This window comes from Colius striatus, chromosome 19, assembly GCF_028858725.1.
Source record: "Colius striatus isolate bColStr4 chromosome 19, bColStr4.1.hap1, whole genome shotgun sequence".
Lineage (NCBI taxonomy): Eukaryota > Metazoa > Chordata > Aves > Coliiformes > Coliidae > Colius > Colius striatus.
The window spans coordinates 9,029,360-9,045,772 of record NC_084777.1 but is presented as its reverse complement, the minus strand read 5'-3'; positions in this window follow the sequence as shown (position 1 = coordinate 9,045,772).

Sequence of the window (16,413 nt, the reverse complement as noted above, 5' to 3'; positions counted from 1 at the left end):
ATGGTTTCCAGGCCAAACCATACATTTCATCTAGCCTTTGGGGGTGTCATTATGAAAGATTTACAGTGTCTGAAAATAAAGATCATGATGTTTAAGCACTTTAAAATGCTATCTACACACTTTTCTCTGCTGGAAATATAATGGTTGACAATGCAAGTCTTTGTTATCAGACACCTGGTTGCAAAGAGACCGTTCTCTGCAGTGTGTGAGCCCTCAGTTCATTTTAAGTGAAAATAGATTGCTTTACTGGCCCTCCTTGGCTCATCAGCTTTGAATTTTTGTTTTGGCCCTTAGATTGGTCTTGTTAGTATAGTTTCAGCCTTGAATGCGTACCTGGAAGACAAAAATATGAAGGATTCTTTTTGGCATGGCATAGATAAGTCTACACCTTTTATATCTCAGAGTTTAAAGAGAGTTAATATGACTCTTTTGTTAACAGAGGCTTCTTCCAATACAGAATAAAACTAGGATAAGTCAGGCCAGAGAACTCATCAAGCATTTGGTAGCTCAGGCTACTGACACACATGTGACTGTCATGCAGAAAGGACTGTGCATGTAAAAGGTAGCCTCAGCCTTAAATTCACGACAGCCAAATAGTAGATAAACAAAAATAGGAGTGAGATAAAGAATGGGCAGTACTGAAGATATATTATGCTGCAGAAAATTGGTCTTGAAATACAGCACTTTTTTTAGTGACATATAAGCAAATGTGAGTATTTTTGCTGCATACATTTCCAAAGGCTGTGTCTCACCTACGGAGCCAATTCTGCCATCCAGAACACATCAGTGCTAATTCTTCTGCTGAATTCCCTAGAAATTACCTTATTAAGCACAACTGAACCAGGAAATTCAACTAGATTGGAATATTCCATTTAAAAAGATTGTTAGCTTTAATTTCAAACACTTCAAGTCATGAAGGACCTGCCATTTACGGACCCATGCCAATACCTAACTAACCTCAGTCTCACAGATTTGCTTCTCTTTTCTATTGGGTAGATGGAGAGTCAGACAGAAAGACAGAAAAAAGGAAAACCTTGTGGGGTTTTTTTCACCTCATCTGTCATTAACTCTCATTTCTACCAGTCAAAACTTTCCTTTTCTTAAATTCACACAGACCCAGGTTCAAATTTCCTTCTTCCCTCAGTTTGGATAAATAAATAAACCAAATGGCTCAAATTTCTCTCAGTAAAGGTATTTTCTACACCCCAAATCATTTGCTCTCTCCTGCCACTGCAACTGTTTGGCAGGGGAGTGTTTCTCAGAACATTCAGGATGGGAAACTGCAAACTACAGCTTCAAACAGGCTTCTAAAAACACAGCAAATGATTGAAAGTTAGACACCCCCACATAAAATACAAAAATACCCCATTTCTCTGTGGCCACTGTTAAATGTAATGAGGCAGCTTCAGGATGTGTATTGACAGGCTGGTTTGTTTTGTTTTGGTTTAGCTATTTTCTAAAGGAGTTTGGCCTGTGGGTAAAACTCAGACAGAAAGCAAGTCTGGTTTCAGATCTGGTATCTGCCACAACCATCTGATCGGTCCCATGTCACCTGCTGTGTCCCACATTCCCCAGCAGCTCTGGCACAGTCACCCAGGTGGGAGCTGTGCAATATGACCTCACCATCAGTCAGCATCGCTTGAAGGTGGAGGATAATTTTAGTGGAGATAGTAATGACTTTGCCTGGAGCTTCTTAGGCCAAAAGCACAAGGAAAAATGGTGAGAGGGGAGTGAATGACTCTGTAAGCAAAGCCATCAACATGTACTTTGCACTTGTCTGCTTCTTCTGTGTCTGCTTTAGGAAGAGAAATGTTTAAACTAAGCACTGAGGAGAAGGACCTACCAATGCCTTTGGGTCTGTTGCAATACACATAACTCCAGTGTTTTCCACTCCAGAGCACAAATACTTTTACAAGAAAGATCTACCTGATTTCTAGCATTTTACAGACAGAAAAATTGAGACAGAGGATGAACAAAATCTTTCCAAAGCCTTTGCCACAGCTATTGGACTAGCAAGATCCATGGACCTACAGTGGCTTTCCACCCTGAAACCAAACAGTTTGCAGAAAGAGGATCATGGTCCAAAGAAATCTCCACAAGCACCTGTGACAGTGCTTTGTCCTTGTCATCCTATCTGAGCCTGAGTGGTCTCTTCACCTGCAGCCAGGTCAGGCAAGGAATGAGGGAAGGAGTTCAGTGAAGGTAATGAGAAAGAGGGGGTGATGGTGTAGGCTGTGAGAGAAGATGACACAGCTTTGGCACAAGCAAAGGAAAGTTCTGGAATTTGAAAAAATTGACTCAACATCTCTGACACAGCAGATAAACATCTATCTGTTTTATTACTGGGAATCATATTTTTTCCTGTTTATAAATAGAAAGAGAATTTACCTCATGTTATTTCCTCCGGGGTTTTTTGGGGGGCAGATGTATGTGGGTGGTAAACAGCTCACAAAGAAGTTGTTGTTATTATTAGTCAACATGATGAGCAGGAGGGCAGGGACTGGGGCTATGATGTACCACATACAGGCTAGCCACAAGCCAAATGTGGGCCAATCACTCATTTAGAGTGAAGGAGGGACAGTACAGCTGAACCACTAATCTGGCTCTCATTATTGTTCTTTTTGATCCTATCTATACTCCTTCAAGCACTTTTCTTGCCAAAAGCTAACTTCTGTGGAGAGACAACGACCTCAAAGGCTGAAAACTAGCAACGAGACAGAAAAGCATCGATAAGCAGCCAGGCAGGGTTATCAGTGCACTTGTTTAAGAAAGCTTTTTAGCTCTGAGAAAGTCTTGCTTGCGTCTTGGTAACAGCCAGCAATGGAAACATGTGGGGTTGGCTGCTGTACAAACATATTACCAGGCAATCTTGTGGATTTGTAGTCTGAGCAGCTGATGCAAAGCCTGATGGGAATTAAAAGCACGGAGTGCTGGTTGTCTGGTCTTTAAGGCTCTGTTTTCCAGCTTGAAGTGCATGAACTGCCCTTGCTTGCCTGGGGCAACACCAGGGGTGGACAGAAAAGCCCTTCGGTGCTGGTTCTGGAATGATAGTCTTTCAGGGAACAGACCTGGCTTTGGGAGGAAGGAAAAGGAAGATTGGAAGGAGGATGGACTTTGGAATTTGGACTCCTGGGGCACCCACAGGCATTTCTGCATGCCCAGGTTGGCTCCAGGCTTGGGAACGGTCTCAGAAAAGGGCAGCTGTTAGATATATTCCAGTAGGTTCAACGGGCATCATGACATGTTTGGGATTTACTGTGGATATATTTGGCTAGTTCAGGCATCAGAGTGACCTTCAAGGAAACCTTAAGTAACAGGGTAGCTCCAGCCTGAACAAAGTGACCTGTGACAGTCATACTGTAGATCTATGTCAGCTCCCACCAGGACTTTGGTCTTCTGAGTCTGAGAACAAAATGGGCCAGTTGGAAATATCCCAATGGATTCCCTGTGCCACTGAGAAAACGCTGCTTTGCTAAAAGCAAACCCCTTTTCTGGAAAGGTGGCCATTCTGATACAACTTTTAGAAAATGAAAAAAAACCCCTCAGATTTTAATAAGCTTGAAAGACACAAGTTCAACATTTGGGGAATAAAATGATTTAATGTTTCTATAAAAACGGCTTTTGTTTTGGAACACTTCCCTTTACACTATTTTGTTTATACAATATGTATTCAGCTTGAAACTATGGGAACAATTAAGTCCTTTGATGTCTGTTTGCTGCTCCTTGGTGGTGGAAAAGGGACTTTTGCTTTGTGACACATTTCTAGGATTATTTTTTTGCTGAAGTGATTCTTAAACTGCAGCACTGTGACCTGAATACAAAAGCTGGTTCCTGATGAAATACTTGTATGAACAGTGGTTCTGCACCAACAGAAACCGTCAGCACTTTTATTCAGTGATCTCAAGAAAGGCTTTTCTGTCAATCTAATGAATTTTGTAACACTTTGAAAAATGGTCAGCTTGCTTTGCTTCCCAAAGAGATAGCTCAGTGTGGGATGGTGATGTACAAAGATATGGGAAATGGGAAGAGGGGTCAGGGATGAGCAGACAGGCAAGGGAGGTGGAATATAGGAAGAGCTGGAGAAGTATCAAGTTGATGAAGGCAATTGATGAAGGACTGTGTGTCTGAAAGATTAAGTGTGGAGGTCCATGAGTCCATGGGAATGGAAAGGATGTTCCTCATGAAGACAAGTCTGTAGCAATGTGGCCTGGAACTCTCTTCTTCTGCCATCACCCCATATCACTTGGAAACATTGTCAAATGCACTGGAAAAGGAGTGTAGGGCTGCCAAAGGGCCATAACTATTCACAATGCAGCCACGCATCACAGATAAACTGCTGTGCTATTAATGACCATTAAAGCATTATTAGGAAGGGAGCAGCTTATGTCCTTCTTGATGCAACCCTTGAGAGTGGCAGAGGGCTGGAGTTGGGGTGATGGCATAGCCGTGGGACGGCCAGGATGAACACCAAAGTGGGGGTGTGGAATAAACCAAGGATTAGGAGATTGCATGGATATGGTCCAGAACTGGAGAGGACATTTACACATATGATTGAGGGACTGAAGAGGAATAGAGATTAGGTGACTGGGGATAAAGGCAGAGCAGTGGGGACAGTGGGGGTTGGTGACCTGATCTGACACTGAGGTGCTGCACAGGCACCGAATGGTACAACCAGAGGTGAGTCACTATGTAGGCAGAGGATGTGGTGCATGGCTTGGAGGAGCAGGGAGCACCCAGCCCTGCCACTGCTGCTTGCTCCTCTGCTTTGGAGAAGAGTGAGCAGCCATGGAGGGAGATGGCCAAGGGCATGGCTTGGACAGGCTTCATGGCAATTGGAGCAGGTTCCCATCCTTGCAGGCAACTGTCAGTGCAGATGGAAACAGTCAGGTCAGGCTCCTCCAGTGCTCCAGCAGAGCAGCAGACAGATGCTGGTGACTGAACTTTATTTCATTGGGAAATTGTTGATTTGGGGACCATATTTTCTGATTAAAACCAGCAGTTGGGATAGTGGTGGAATTTTTTACAGGTCACCTTTAAGCATCTAGATATTTAGCCTGCCTTGCAGCTGATTGTGCAGCATAGAGGAAGAGAAACCAGCCAGGTGGAGAGCAAAATATATATCCCAATCATAACAAGACTGCAAAGACTGATAAATTGAACCCTGGTAAATAATTTGCTGAATGCAGTAGATGAATGGCAATAAATCTGATGGATTAATTGAAAGAAGGTAGAGGAAGAGGTACCACAAGTTACTACAGAAGATAGTCCTAGATGGTTGCACAGCCCACAGCCTGTGCTTTCAACACTCCTACGGTGGAATCAGTTGTGATAGTCATCTCTTTGAGCAAAGAGCTGGCTATCATGAAATGCTGTGGCTCTAAAGCTGGGACAAAATCATTCAATGAATCATCAATTCATTGGAAAAGGCATTTTTGAGTTAGCCAAGCCAGTTCATGAATTTGAGATGACTTTTGCTGAATGGTTGAGATGAAACTCCAAGTGCTGAAAACTTTTATTAAGTGCTGGAACTAGACAAGACTAAGCTGTGGTGTATAGATCAAAGGTTAATTACTTTTACAGTTCTATCAGGTTTGGTTCTTGCCAAAACCTGAGCTAGGTGATGGAGACATTGTTCCTCATCCATTAACTGGTTGATTAAGGTACCGATGCACACCATAACAACCGTAGGTGTGATCTCCCTCTCTGACTAATTCACACCACAGATGTCATCAATCCTCTCTCATCCTCAAGAAATCATTGTTAAATAGCAAGCACAAACCAGAATATCATAAACTCAATGAAAGTGTAGGAAAACACCTGATAATAATTTCCTGAAAGCTGCAAGTTAAAATTCCTTCTCTGGGACACACTTTTGTGGGATGAGTAGCTATTAGATGTCTGTAGATTCAACTACTTATGACCTGGACTCTGCAGGAGATCAACAACTCTTTCTGTATTGGTTGGGCAAGGAGAGAGTTATAACTGTATCTTTTCTGCCAGGAGCAGAAGCAGCAATAAACACTAGAAAGGTGTGTTCCATATGGACAATCAAACCATTCTGGAGCCAATGGATTCAAATTATCAATAGCCACTTAATGAAACATCAGAGAGATGTCTTTGGCCACTGCAATGAATCAGAGCACTATACTGAGATCAAATACTCCTCTAGCCTGATACATCATCTTCAACTACAAGATGCTGTGAGAGAGAGTATAAGCAACAGGCAAAATATGGTGGGCATTCACCTGAGTTATCTAATTCTTGTTCGAGTCCAGTTACACACAGGGAGATGAGGTTCATAGTTTGATTATACAATGCATAAAGCAAACATTCATTTCATTTAATTTGCATGTTTTGAAGGGTTTTTTTTATGGGGTACCAAATGCTTGTTAGGGAAAGAACTGGATTCACCTCTGAGCCACTGCCTCCTAACCAAAAAGACCCCCTAGGGCTGTGTTCTTGTTTTTATGCTATGCAGACTGGACTGGGAAAGCATTAAGAGCTTTTTTAATTGGTAGTTGCTGACTTTCAGGGTTAGAAGAGAGTTACTTTCATCCTTCAACTGCAATGGGACTTACCTGCCTTTGTAATCAAAGGGGAGAAATAGACACTTTTCAGAAGGGATTTATCTGCCTTATCTGCTTCAGGATGGGGTGGCTTATCCCCTAGATATAGCCATTTCTTCCCAGTGACTCTTGCTAGGAGGGCTCCTTCTCCAGGACATTTGAACGTTGGGGCAAACAGAGAGCCTGGCCATACAGAGGAGCAGCTGCCTGACTATAGGAAAGAATAAGGAAAATCAAAAGCAAGGTGTGATCTTTACTATGAACCCTGTAGGACAGCCAGACCTGAAGGGCTGTGACCCCTTAGAGCAGCCCGCAGCAGATGCTAATGAAAACCCCTGGGATAATGAGTGGAGTTGTGTGCTGGTGTTTTGACTTGGAGGAAAAGTCATTGAAAATGAGGCCAGTGAAAGGGGAAGATGCGGCTGCAGGTTTCTGGGAGGAAGCAGCATGGGCAGCAGGCAGGACACGTGGGAACCAGGGCTGTGAGCCTGTGTGCTCCATCCTCTGCATGAAGAGATGGGAGAGATACAGTGACTGGCCCTCATCCCAGCAAGGAAAAGCTGAGCACCTTTCAGAGTTTTTTCACCTTCAGGTTTATCCAAGAGCAGGAAACACCAAGCTGTTCAAAAATATGAAGAAAAACTGAAATGAAATGGTATTTCCTTGTTAAAATCTGAGGTAGGCTTTTAGGTTTGTTTTCATTTCAGCTGATGCCAGGTCAGTTCTTTTGTCTGATCTGTATTTGTCCCCCCACAGCCCTGCAGAGACAGGCACAGTGCAAGCACACCGGACTAGCTGTCAGCTCTCTGGTGTGGTTTTGTTTGGTTTCCTGAGAATCAGGGGACATTTCTTGTTTTGCAGTTTTAACAGAAACCCACAAGCATGCTGAAGTGCTTTAAAGCCCTAATAACAGGCAGGTGAAAAGGTCAGAGAGGGGCACCATATTGCAGCACTGCCATGGTCAGCTCATCTGCTGCCCCTTGTAGCTTGGAGCTTAGTTGCAGCCGCAGCGAGCACCAGGCCGAGGGATTCTGACATAGCAGTGATGTGGATAGTTGTGATGTGGATAGTTACAAAGCTGTGGTTAGTTTTACAGGCACCTGTGTCAAATTCCTCTCAGAGGTCCTCCCACAAGGCAGCATGTGTTGTACAAGACGGTGAAGAAAGAACAGGAGGAGGGAGACGACTGTGTCATATGTTCCCCTCGGGCTTGCTAGTTTATCTCTGAAAAAAAAGCCAAAAAAAGAGCTTTAGAGTTCTCAGTTTTTCTTTTACAGGGGACATTTAGTGGAAACTATTACAGTAGCAGCAGAGGAAGGAGACAGGCAGCCTCCATCTGTGTGCTGAGCTCAAGGCAATCCCTGAACCTCAAGGAGGAGAGAATCGAGGATGGGAGCAGAAGTTTGCAGGGTTGAAGCGATGGGGATGGCAGCTGAGGGAGGAAGGTGATGATGCTTTCAGCTCTGGCAGTGATTTGTTGTATGTATTGAACCAGGAATTTAGTGTCTCTGTGCCTAGGTTTTGACAGAAACAGAAATCCCCAGGAGCAAGGAGGTCTGTTGTGGAGCTGCTGTCCCTTGGTGTGTTTGAGAGGCACATGAAGCATCTCTTGAAAGGACAAGGATGTGAAAAATAACCTTGTGACTCTCACAAGGACTCTGTAGCCTTTAACACAGTAAATTAGAAACAACACCAGTGCCATTTATTGCTGTACAGCCATAAATGAACCAACGTAAGCAGTGAAATAAAAGCTGTCAGATGTGAAAACTGGCCCAATAAAGTTGGCCAGATTTGGCAACAGCTCTAGGTTGACATACTTAGTACTCATTTGCTGAGTGCCTTCAGCCTCACTTGGAAGCCAAAGCAAAGGTCCAGCAGCTAAACTTGGAGAAGGCTTGAAACATTTCACATTGGCCAAGTGGAAAATGAAAGCTCCCAAAGTCAGTGGTGACTTCCAAAGAGTGCTGGCTGAAATGAGAGGCCTTTCTGCCCAGCTTGGGTCTGCTTACACAGGTGGCATGCTTAAGGCTGCAAGAAAGAAAGAGTCCACAGGGGAAATCTAAGAGTATAGTGCCAAGAGTGTAGGAAGGGCTGCTGCTATATTCACGTGGTGCAAAAGGATGTAAGTTTGCAGGAACTTCATTAAAATTGTGGTTATTTGAGGGGAGGAATTTTCCCTTCTGGTGAAGTCCATCTGGCAGCCTACTTGCAAGTGGGCAAACACAGCAACGTTTTTGGGGCCACGATGCCAACTTGCAGAATTACTAATGTGCAAAGCTTTTGTTAGAAATAGATGGGGGGGGGGGGGGGGGGGATTTTCTTTTTAAGAGTGTTTGTTTTCTGTGCTTTATTTTTTTTTCCAGGAAGAGATAGATGAGTCTCAGAACTGATGCACTCCAAACTCTTAAATGCTGGCACTGCGTATTAGCTGCTTGCTCAGTGGAGAAAATTCTTCCTTATATAGGCCTTTCAGAAACTAGGTCAGAGGATTAACATGAGTATTGGTGGCTAAAAATCCTCTTTGACAGCTTGCCCTCCTTCATTATTTCCTGCCTTTGCCCACTGCAGACCCAAGGCCTGCCAGCTCCTCTGTTGATTTCTCCTGGGGTGAACTATGATGACCACAGAAGTTACCCCACTCCCTGCCACTGCTCCAGACCCCTCAGACACACTCAGCTGGTTGGCTTGGTGACACCAATTATCTTCCCAGGAAGTAAGCTGGTTTTCAAAGAAACGTGGCAGTGTTGTACCAGGCTGGGTGTTTACCAGTGGAAAAAACATCTGAGCACAGATGCCCTCGTGTGCTGAGGGATGGTGTGCTCAGGGTACACTGCCTCTGTGTTCCGAAGCTCTTATTCTGAGAAGATGGTAGCTGGGCTAAATGTCAGGCAGGTTGTTAGTTGCTCACACATTGTCCCCTTGAAATGCTGTATATTGGAGCTTCTAAGAACAGCAGTGCAAACAGCAACAATAATAACTGAAACCTTCTGTGAAATATTTGCAGTGAAACTCCATGGAATGTTCTGGCTTTAGATGCTGTTGTTAACTGAAGGATCGTGCAGGTATATTTGTGCTGATGGGACATTTCTTGCCATACTGTTTACAGGAGACAGATAACATCTTTCTGTGTGAGAGACATATTAAAAATACATATACCCACACATTCATTTATGCTCATCATCAGTCAAATATTTTAAAACTCTAATTATACACTCACTTGTCTGAAACAGAAGTGAGTTCCTAGCAGGAGCAGCATGCACTGTTATCACTTCATATGCACTCTCAACCTGATCCCCAATGTTTATGCACATCCATACCTATCTCAGGATTAAACTAACATAAGATTCTCAGTGAGAGTCACTTAAGGTGCTTTTAGTTCCAGAAATGTGAAGTGCAGAGCAGCCCCCTGAAATCTTCTGTACCTTCAGCACTTTGAAAATCTCAGCACCTGGGAGGGAACAAAACCCTCACCATAGGTTTTGGGTTTGTAGCTAATTATGCAGCCTTCAACCAAAACAAAAGCAGCTGATGTTGCTTTGGCCAGTAACATATTCATCAGGTGGTGTTTCCCTTCCCTTCCCTTCCCTTCCCTTCCCTTCCCTTCCCTTCCCTTCCCTTCCCTTCCCTTCCCTTCCCTTCCCTTCCCTTCCCTTCCCTTCCCTTCCCTTCCCTTCCCTTCCCTTCCCTTCCCTTCCCTTCCCTTCCCTTCCCGTGATGTACTTTGAAGTACAGGCATAAGTGAATGAACTGATTGCTACAGAAATCAGAGAACTCTTACTCGTTAACACATTATAACAAGAAAGACAAATGCCCAAGAGCTTTTATCACACACCAACAGAAGTGTGGAAGGGGGCATCTATTGAAATGTTTTGAGTGTTGGTGATATCTGCTTGCAGATGGCACGGGGCTGGTGGGACTTGGCAGCCACAGGCTGTTCCTATCAGCATGCCAGTGTGGATGCTGAGATCCTGCTATCTGTTGCCACCTGAAACCTCTGTGGTTTCTGCTCACTTTCTAAGCTACAAGAAGTGCTGATGTTTCTGCTGAGCTGCTGGTGCTTTGGGGTCTATATCAGTGATGCTCCCAGTGTTGTAATGATTCTATTTTTATACATGCATGTGTGTGTGTGTGTGTGTGCACGTGCTATTCATGTGTGCTGCTCACACTCCTTCTCCTGCACAATGGCTACACACTAATACAGATGGATATTGGTGGGCAAATGCATATACAGACATGGATAGTTTCTACATATACACAGGTGCACATGCATGTGTATATATAGGTACACATGTGTATCTGTCTCACCTGTGGAAGCACAGCTGACTCACTGAAGGCTATTTGGCAGCTCATAGCAGTGCTCCCCCTGCGCTTGGGGCATCATTTAAACTGCTGAAAGCAGGAAGGATGCCCAGGTGCAGGACATTAACCCAGCCCCAAACACTTCTGGGCAGAGCTTTGCCCTGGCAGAGCCATTGGCCAAGGGTCTCTACAAACCCACAACAGCCCATACCAGCCTGTGCAAGGCAAACGGATAAGAAAACAAGCCAAAGGGATTGCACCCCACAACAATGCAGCATGGGAAGATGCAGAAGTGACCAGGAATGTTTCATCTGAAGTGACTTATTACATCTTCCAGCACATGGGCTTTCACCGGGTAAGTTCTTCCTTTGGTCTGATGGCCAGTCCTGTTTCCCCTTACAGCAGAGAGAGGCTCTCCTGCTATAGTGTGGAAGCAGCACCTCATCATATAGCTGGTTTTGAGCTCCAGAGCTGCAAGGACAATGGTTTGTGTTGAAAGAGACATTTTAGGGTGAAGCAGGACTTAAAATTGAGGTTTTGCTCAGGGACACTGAAATTTTGGTAGCTGAGAGACCTTAACTTTCAGTAAGAAGAGTTTAGAGTAGTGGTTGGAGCTGCAAGTACTTGGAAAACCTTTTGGAAAACAAAGATCAGGCTGGTGAGATGTAATCACCTGTGAAATCAGGATATCCTTCTCCTTAAGCCACACCTTCCCCTGCCTCCCCTCCAGGTATCCAAGTATAACCATGACTGGAATATATTCACATGCTTGTACCTAAAACATTTTGGGGGATGGTCTAACCTCACGTTTATTATTTAGTTTCTAGGGAGAAGTCAAAGGGTTCAGGATATACACACACTCAGCCTTTGTTTTTTCAGTTTCTCTCAGTTACGCTTCTTGTGTCTGTCATAATGCACTTGAAACATCTCTGTGGGGGTTACTTAAAAATTTCCCTTCAAAACCTTTTTCTAGGAAAGGGAGCTTTTTTGACTTTGGTGTATTGTGGTTTTTTTTTTTTTTGGCTAAGTACCATCTTTGCAAGCAGCACCCTACTTGCATGGAAACCCAGAAAGTGTTGATAAACTGTCCTCACTCCTCATTGTCCCCGTTTCAACTGAGACTGAGTTTTAGATTTAGTGTGAAAATCCTGTTGATAAGACACTGATGATTTCATTGTTACTCAGCAGTTCTTAAATGAAGGACTTTTCAGATTCCCATGTTGTGCCATACAGGAGGTGCACAAGGGTCTGGGAGTGATCAGAGCCAGGGTAGCTGACTCCAACTTACCAAAGGGATATTCCATACCACAAGACATCATGCCCAGTATATAAACTGGGAGGTGCTGGTGAGGAGAGGCAAGATTGGTCAGAAGGAGCTGAGCAATTGCATTGGACATCACATTTTTCTTGGGATTTCATAGAACCACAGAATGTTAGGGTTGGAAAGGACCTTTAGACATCATCCAGTCCAACCTCCCTGCAGAAGCAGGTCCCACCTAAATCAGTTTGCATAGGAATGTGTCCAGGTGGATCTTGAAGACCTATTTCTTCATCTTCATTACTATTATTGTATATTTTATTGTATTTTAGTTTAGTTATTAAGCTGTTCTTATCTCAACAGATGAGTTCCACTTCTCTTCCCCATGCCACTACCAGGAGCAGTGAGCAACTGTGTGGTGCTGCCGGGGGTTAAACCAGGACAGTCCTAAAGCTGAGAGTTTCACAGCTGCTTTGATGAAAAGCGGCCATTATCTTTGAGAATAAATCAGAGTGTTTGTGCTGTCCAGTGGCAGTGAGATTTTTTTGAATCCACTTGGGCAAGAAACAGAGGATTTTTTACATTATTTCTCCTCTCGTTTTGCCAGTTAGAGAAATAGAAGGACAAGGCACTAAGTAAAAGTAAAGAGTCAGGGGAAGGGCGGGGAGGAAATGAGCACTTCCAGTCCTGAAAGTAGTTTCAGTTTAAGCAGTGGACAAAATTTCAGATTAGCTCTTGTTTTTAACCCTTTCTTCTTAAACATAAGGAAGGGAGATGCCTTAGACAAATCATCCACATGTTGGGGTTTTTTTTCCCTCCTAATCTGTCTATCTGTCTTGGTCTCTTTCTCTCTTTCCTCTTTACAGCATATAATTTACAGTAAACACACAGGAAGCTGAATGATTTCCTCTGAGGAAAGTACCTGACAAAGAGGTGAACAAGTAAAATCATCAGGACTTCATCAGTGCATGTTTGTATACTCTGTGGTTTCAGGCAGACTTTATCTTGAGCAAGAAAGACATCTTCAAAGTGGTTTGGCCAGTTCATGGGAGGTGGGAGGTACACGAGTCTTCAATCCTTCCCTGTGGCCATCCAAACACAGTAGCTATTAGTTATGTTGCATGTTGTCCACCAAAAAAACACCCCTCTTAACCATTAACACACTGTGACTAGTGGTCATTCTGCATGGGGGCTTTGGAGGCTCTTCTCTGTATCCAGAGGCTGAAGGGTATCAGGCTGCCAGGCCAATTCTTGGGATCTAAATTGGGGGTAATTAGGCAGGTGGGAGGCAGTTTGCAAACACCTCTTTGTGTGGCATAGCCATAGCTGCCATTTCAAATCTCTCCCCTCTATTCTTTTCCACAATCCTCTAGGAAGTCAAGTTGGTGAATCAAAGCAATCACCAAGGAATGTGAGCTTGGGCCTCCAACATTGCAAGACCCCTTTAAAAAGCTCAGCCCAAACTTTTGTGATTTCAGAGGTCTTGAAGAGGGACTTTTACCCTTAAAAAAAAAATCCCTCCTCATCCTTAATGTCACCTAAAAGGGCACAAGTGAGTAACTCTTCAGAGATTGTCTGAATGAGACGTGAGTTCCCCACGCTTTAAAAGTGACTAAAACCGAAGTGGGTTTTTCAGTGTGCATGGCTAAATGTAGGAGTAGAAGGGATGAAAGACAGACAGAGATTGTACACTCTTTGTTTAAGTATAATGCAATAACTTCCTCTATCTTTCTTTCCCAACTCCTACTACCTCTAGAAATTCTTCCTTTAAACTACAGAGACATTGAGAGTCTTGCATGTGGTTGCACCTTCCTGCTCCATCCTGACTCAGGATGTCATTTCCACTGCAAAACTAAATAGGACTGATTCATTTTGCAGAAGGAGCACAACTGATACAGCCAGACAAACCCAGATGGAGGCTCATTCTCCACCTTGTGGAAATTCCTCACCAAGGTGGCTAGTCAAGCAAAAACCTCTTCACTGTTCTATCAGGAAGATTGTGTTGCTACTCCTAAACTTCTTGGGCTGGAGCCAGGGACGAGCTTGTGACCAGCTGAGGATGACCCAGAAAACCAACATTGTTCTTACATTGCTTTTTCATTCTTTTCTTTTTTCTCTGAGAATTGTCTTTCCCTCTCACCTAAAGAGGCTTCATCACAGAGAGGCCATGTTATTTTCTAGATTGAAACTCTGATTAAGATGTGGGTTTTTTACAGTGAAGCTGTCATCCTCCCAGGAGCAAAGATCATATGTGCAGCTTTTGCTGATGTTTGCTTGAGGTGACAAACCACATCTTGTTTATCAAGACAAACATGTGTTGTATCTACACAAAGCTGCTACGGCACTACAAGCTGAGATTTCTTCACCTGGTAGGGCTGCTGGGGAAATACTAAGGAAAAGGACAGTGAACAAAGATGAGAGTTGGGAGAGTATCAGAGCAGACTTTTTCCAAAGAAAATGTGAAGGCAATCCTGGGCAGGGGATATCCCCACCTGGAGCTGTAAAGATGCTGGAGGGTTCCTATATTCTTTTTTTAATTATTATTTTACAGGGATTTCCCCTCTCACTTCTCATAAAAATAATTTGATCATTTTGCCTGATCATTTTGCCAAGTTACTGTGTTGACACACATGGAGGTGTCTCCTACCTGCTCGCTACTTCTAGTTTGCCTGTAGCTTCTGATGGAGTGTCAAGAACTAGCAGGAACCAGCCAAGCACTGTCTCAGCAACCTCAGCACTATTCCTTGTCCACATCCCTGGAAGGCAGAAGTACAAAGTGGCATGATAGCTATGAGGCTGCCAGTGCCTTGCCATTTTCTGGGTGAAGGATCAAGCTGCTGCTTATTGGTGGCATCTAAACATTTCTATTCAGCTTGCCTTCTGACAGAGAAGGTTCAGTAGGTTAAGCACAAAGAATGATTAAGAGAAGGGGAGGAAGAAGAAGAGGGAGGAAGAAGGAGAAAAAAGCCACTCACAACAAAGTACTGCTCCTGCAGAATTTAACAACCCTCAGAGTTAATGAGGCAGATGTGAGATGGTTTTCAAGGCTGCAGTTCTGGATTTGGATAGCGAAGACTGAGAGAAAATGGGTAGTCAGGGCAGCCAGTGGATCACTCTATACTTGATTTCTAGATTTGCAAGCTCTTTAACCCCCAAATATGCCCAATTCATTTTATAGTGAAACAAGTCAAACTTAATGAAGTGATAACTTGTACAGGAAAGATGGGAAATAGAAGGTGTCTTCTATCAGAAATCACTGCAATAGTTCAAGCTACTTATTCATTAATGAAGGCTCAGGTAAGATGCCCTAGTTTTGTGGTTACATTTAGCCTGGCAATAGGTGAGATCAATTACCTTAATCAATGAGCAAAATGAAACAGAATCAGGAGATGAGGTAAAGGAGCTGCACCCAGAGATGATGCAGAACAAGAGAGTGCTCTCCTGGGGTCAAACTGAGTCAACATCAAGGTCTTACTCTAGTTCAGACAGATGGAAGAATTTAAAGCATCTGTCATCTGCCACATCACCCTGGAGTGCTCCAGCCACCCTGTCAGTGTGGATGCACACTCATACCTGAATTCAGGCCCCCCCCACCCCAGTCATTTAGTAGGTCAACTCCCATAAAAAGCCAGAGGATTTAATAACCTAAAAGCTGCCATCAATTTAAGCCTCAGTCCCCAAAAACTATCGATCTAGCAGTCTTTTGCCTAGCTGGCTTGAAGCAATCACCTCACCCAAACTTATGTAGGAAACCCAAATCTGAGATCCTGCTGGGACTGTGGTAGGAATAAAGGTCTCTGCAGTGCTGGGCACGCACACTGACTGCAGGAGGGAGGACACAAACAGTGGCACTGGAACAGATGTTTTCCATCTACATGTCTCAAAAATACCCTCTATGGATACAATTTTAACATCATAAATACCATTCATTTCCCCAAATATCTCCATCAGTGCCTTTGAGACTTTGAATCTTGCTGCCAAAGTATTTCTGAAGCCTTTCCTCTCCTCCCTCAAGATTCTGAATCTGTTTCATTAACTATTAACAAAGGTGGGTTGTGTATTTTTTGACAAACCAATCAGACAACAATTTGGTGCACCCTTGGCAGCTTTATAAATAGATTTCAAAACTGAGGATATTTTTAAGCTGTTCTCACATATTACAGTCAGGAGAGTGGAGGGAGAGGAAAAAGCAGAAAGCAACTATCCCTGACAGCCCATGGTGAGGCTGCTTGGTACTGAATCAAGCATGTGCCAGCTCTGAAGGGTGTTTTGGCATGTGTTACTTCAAGG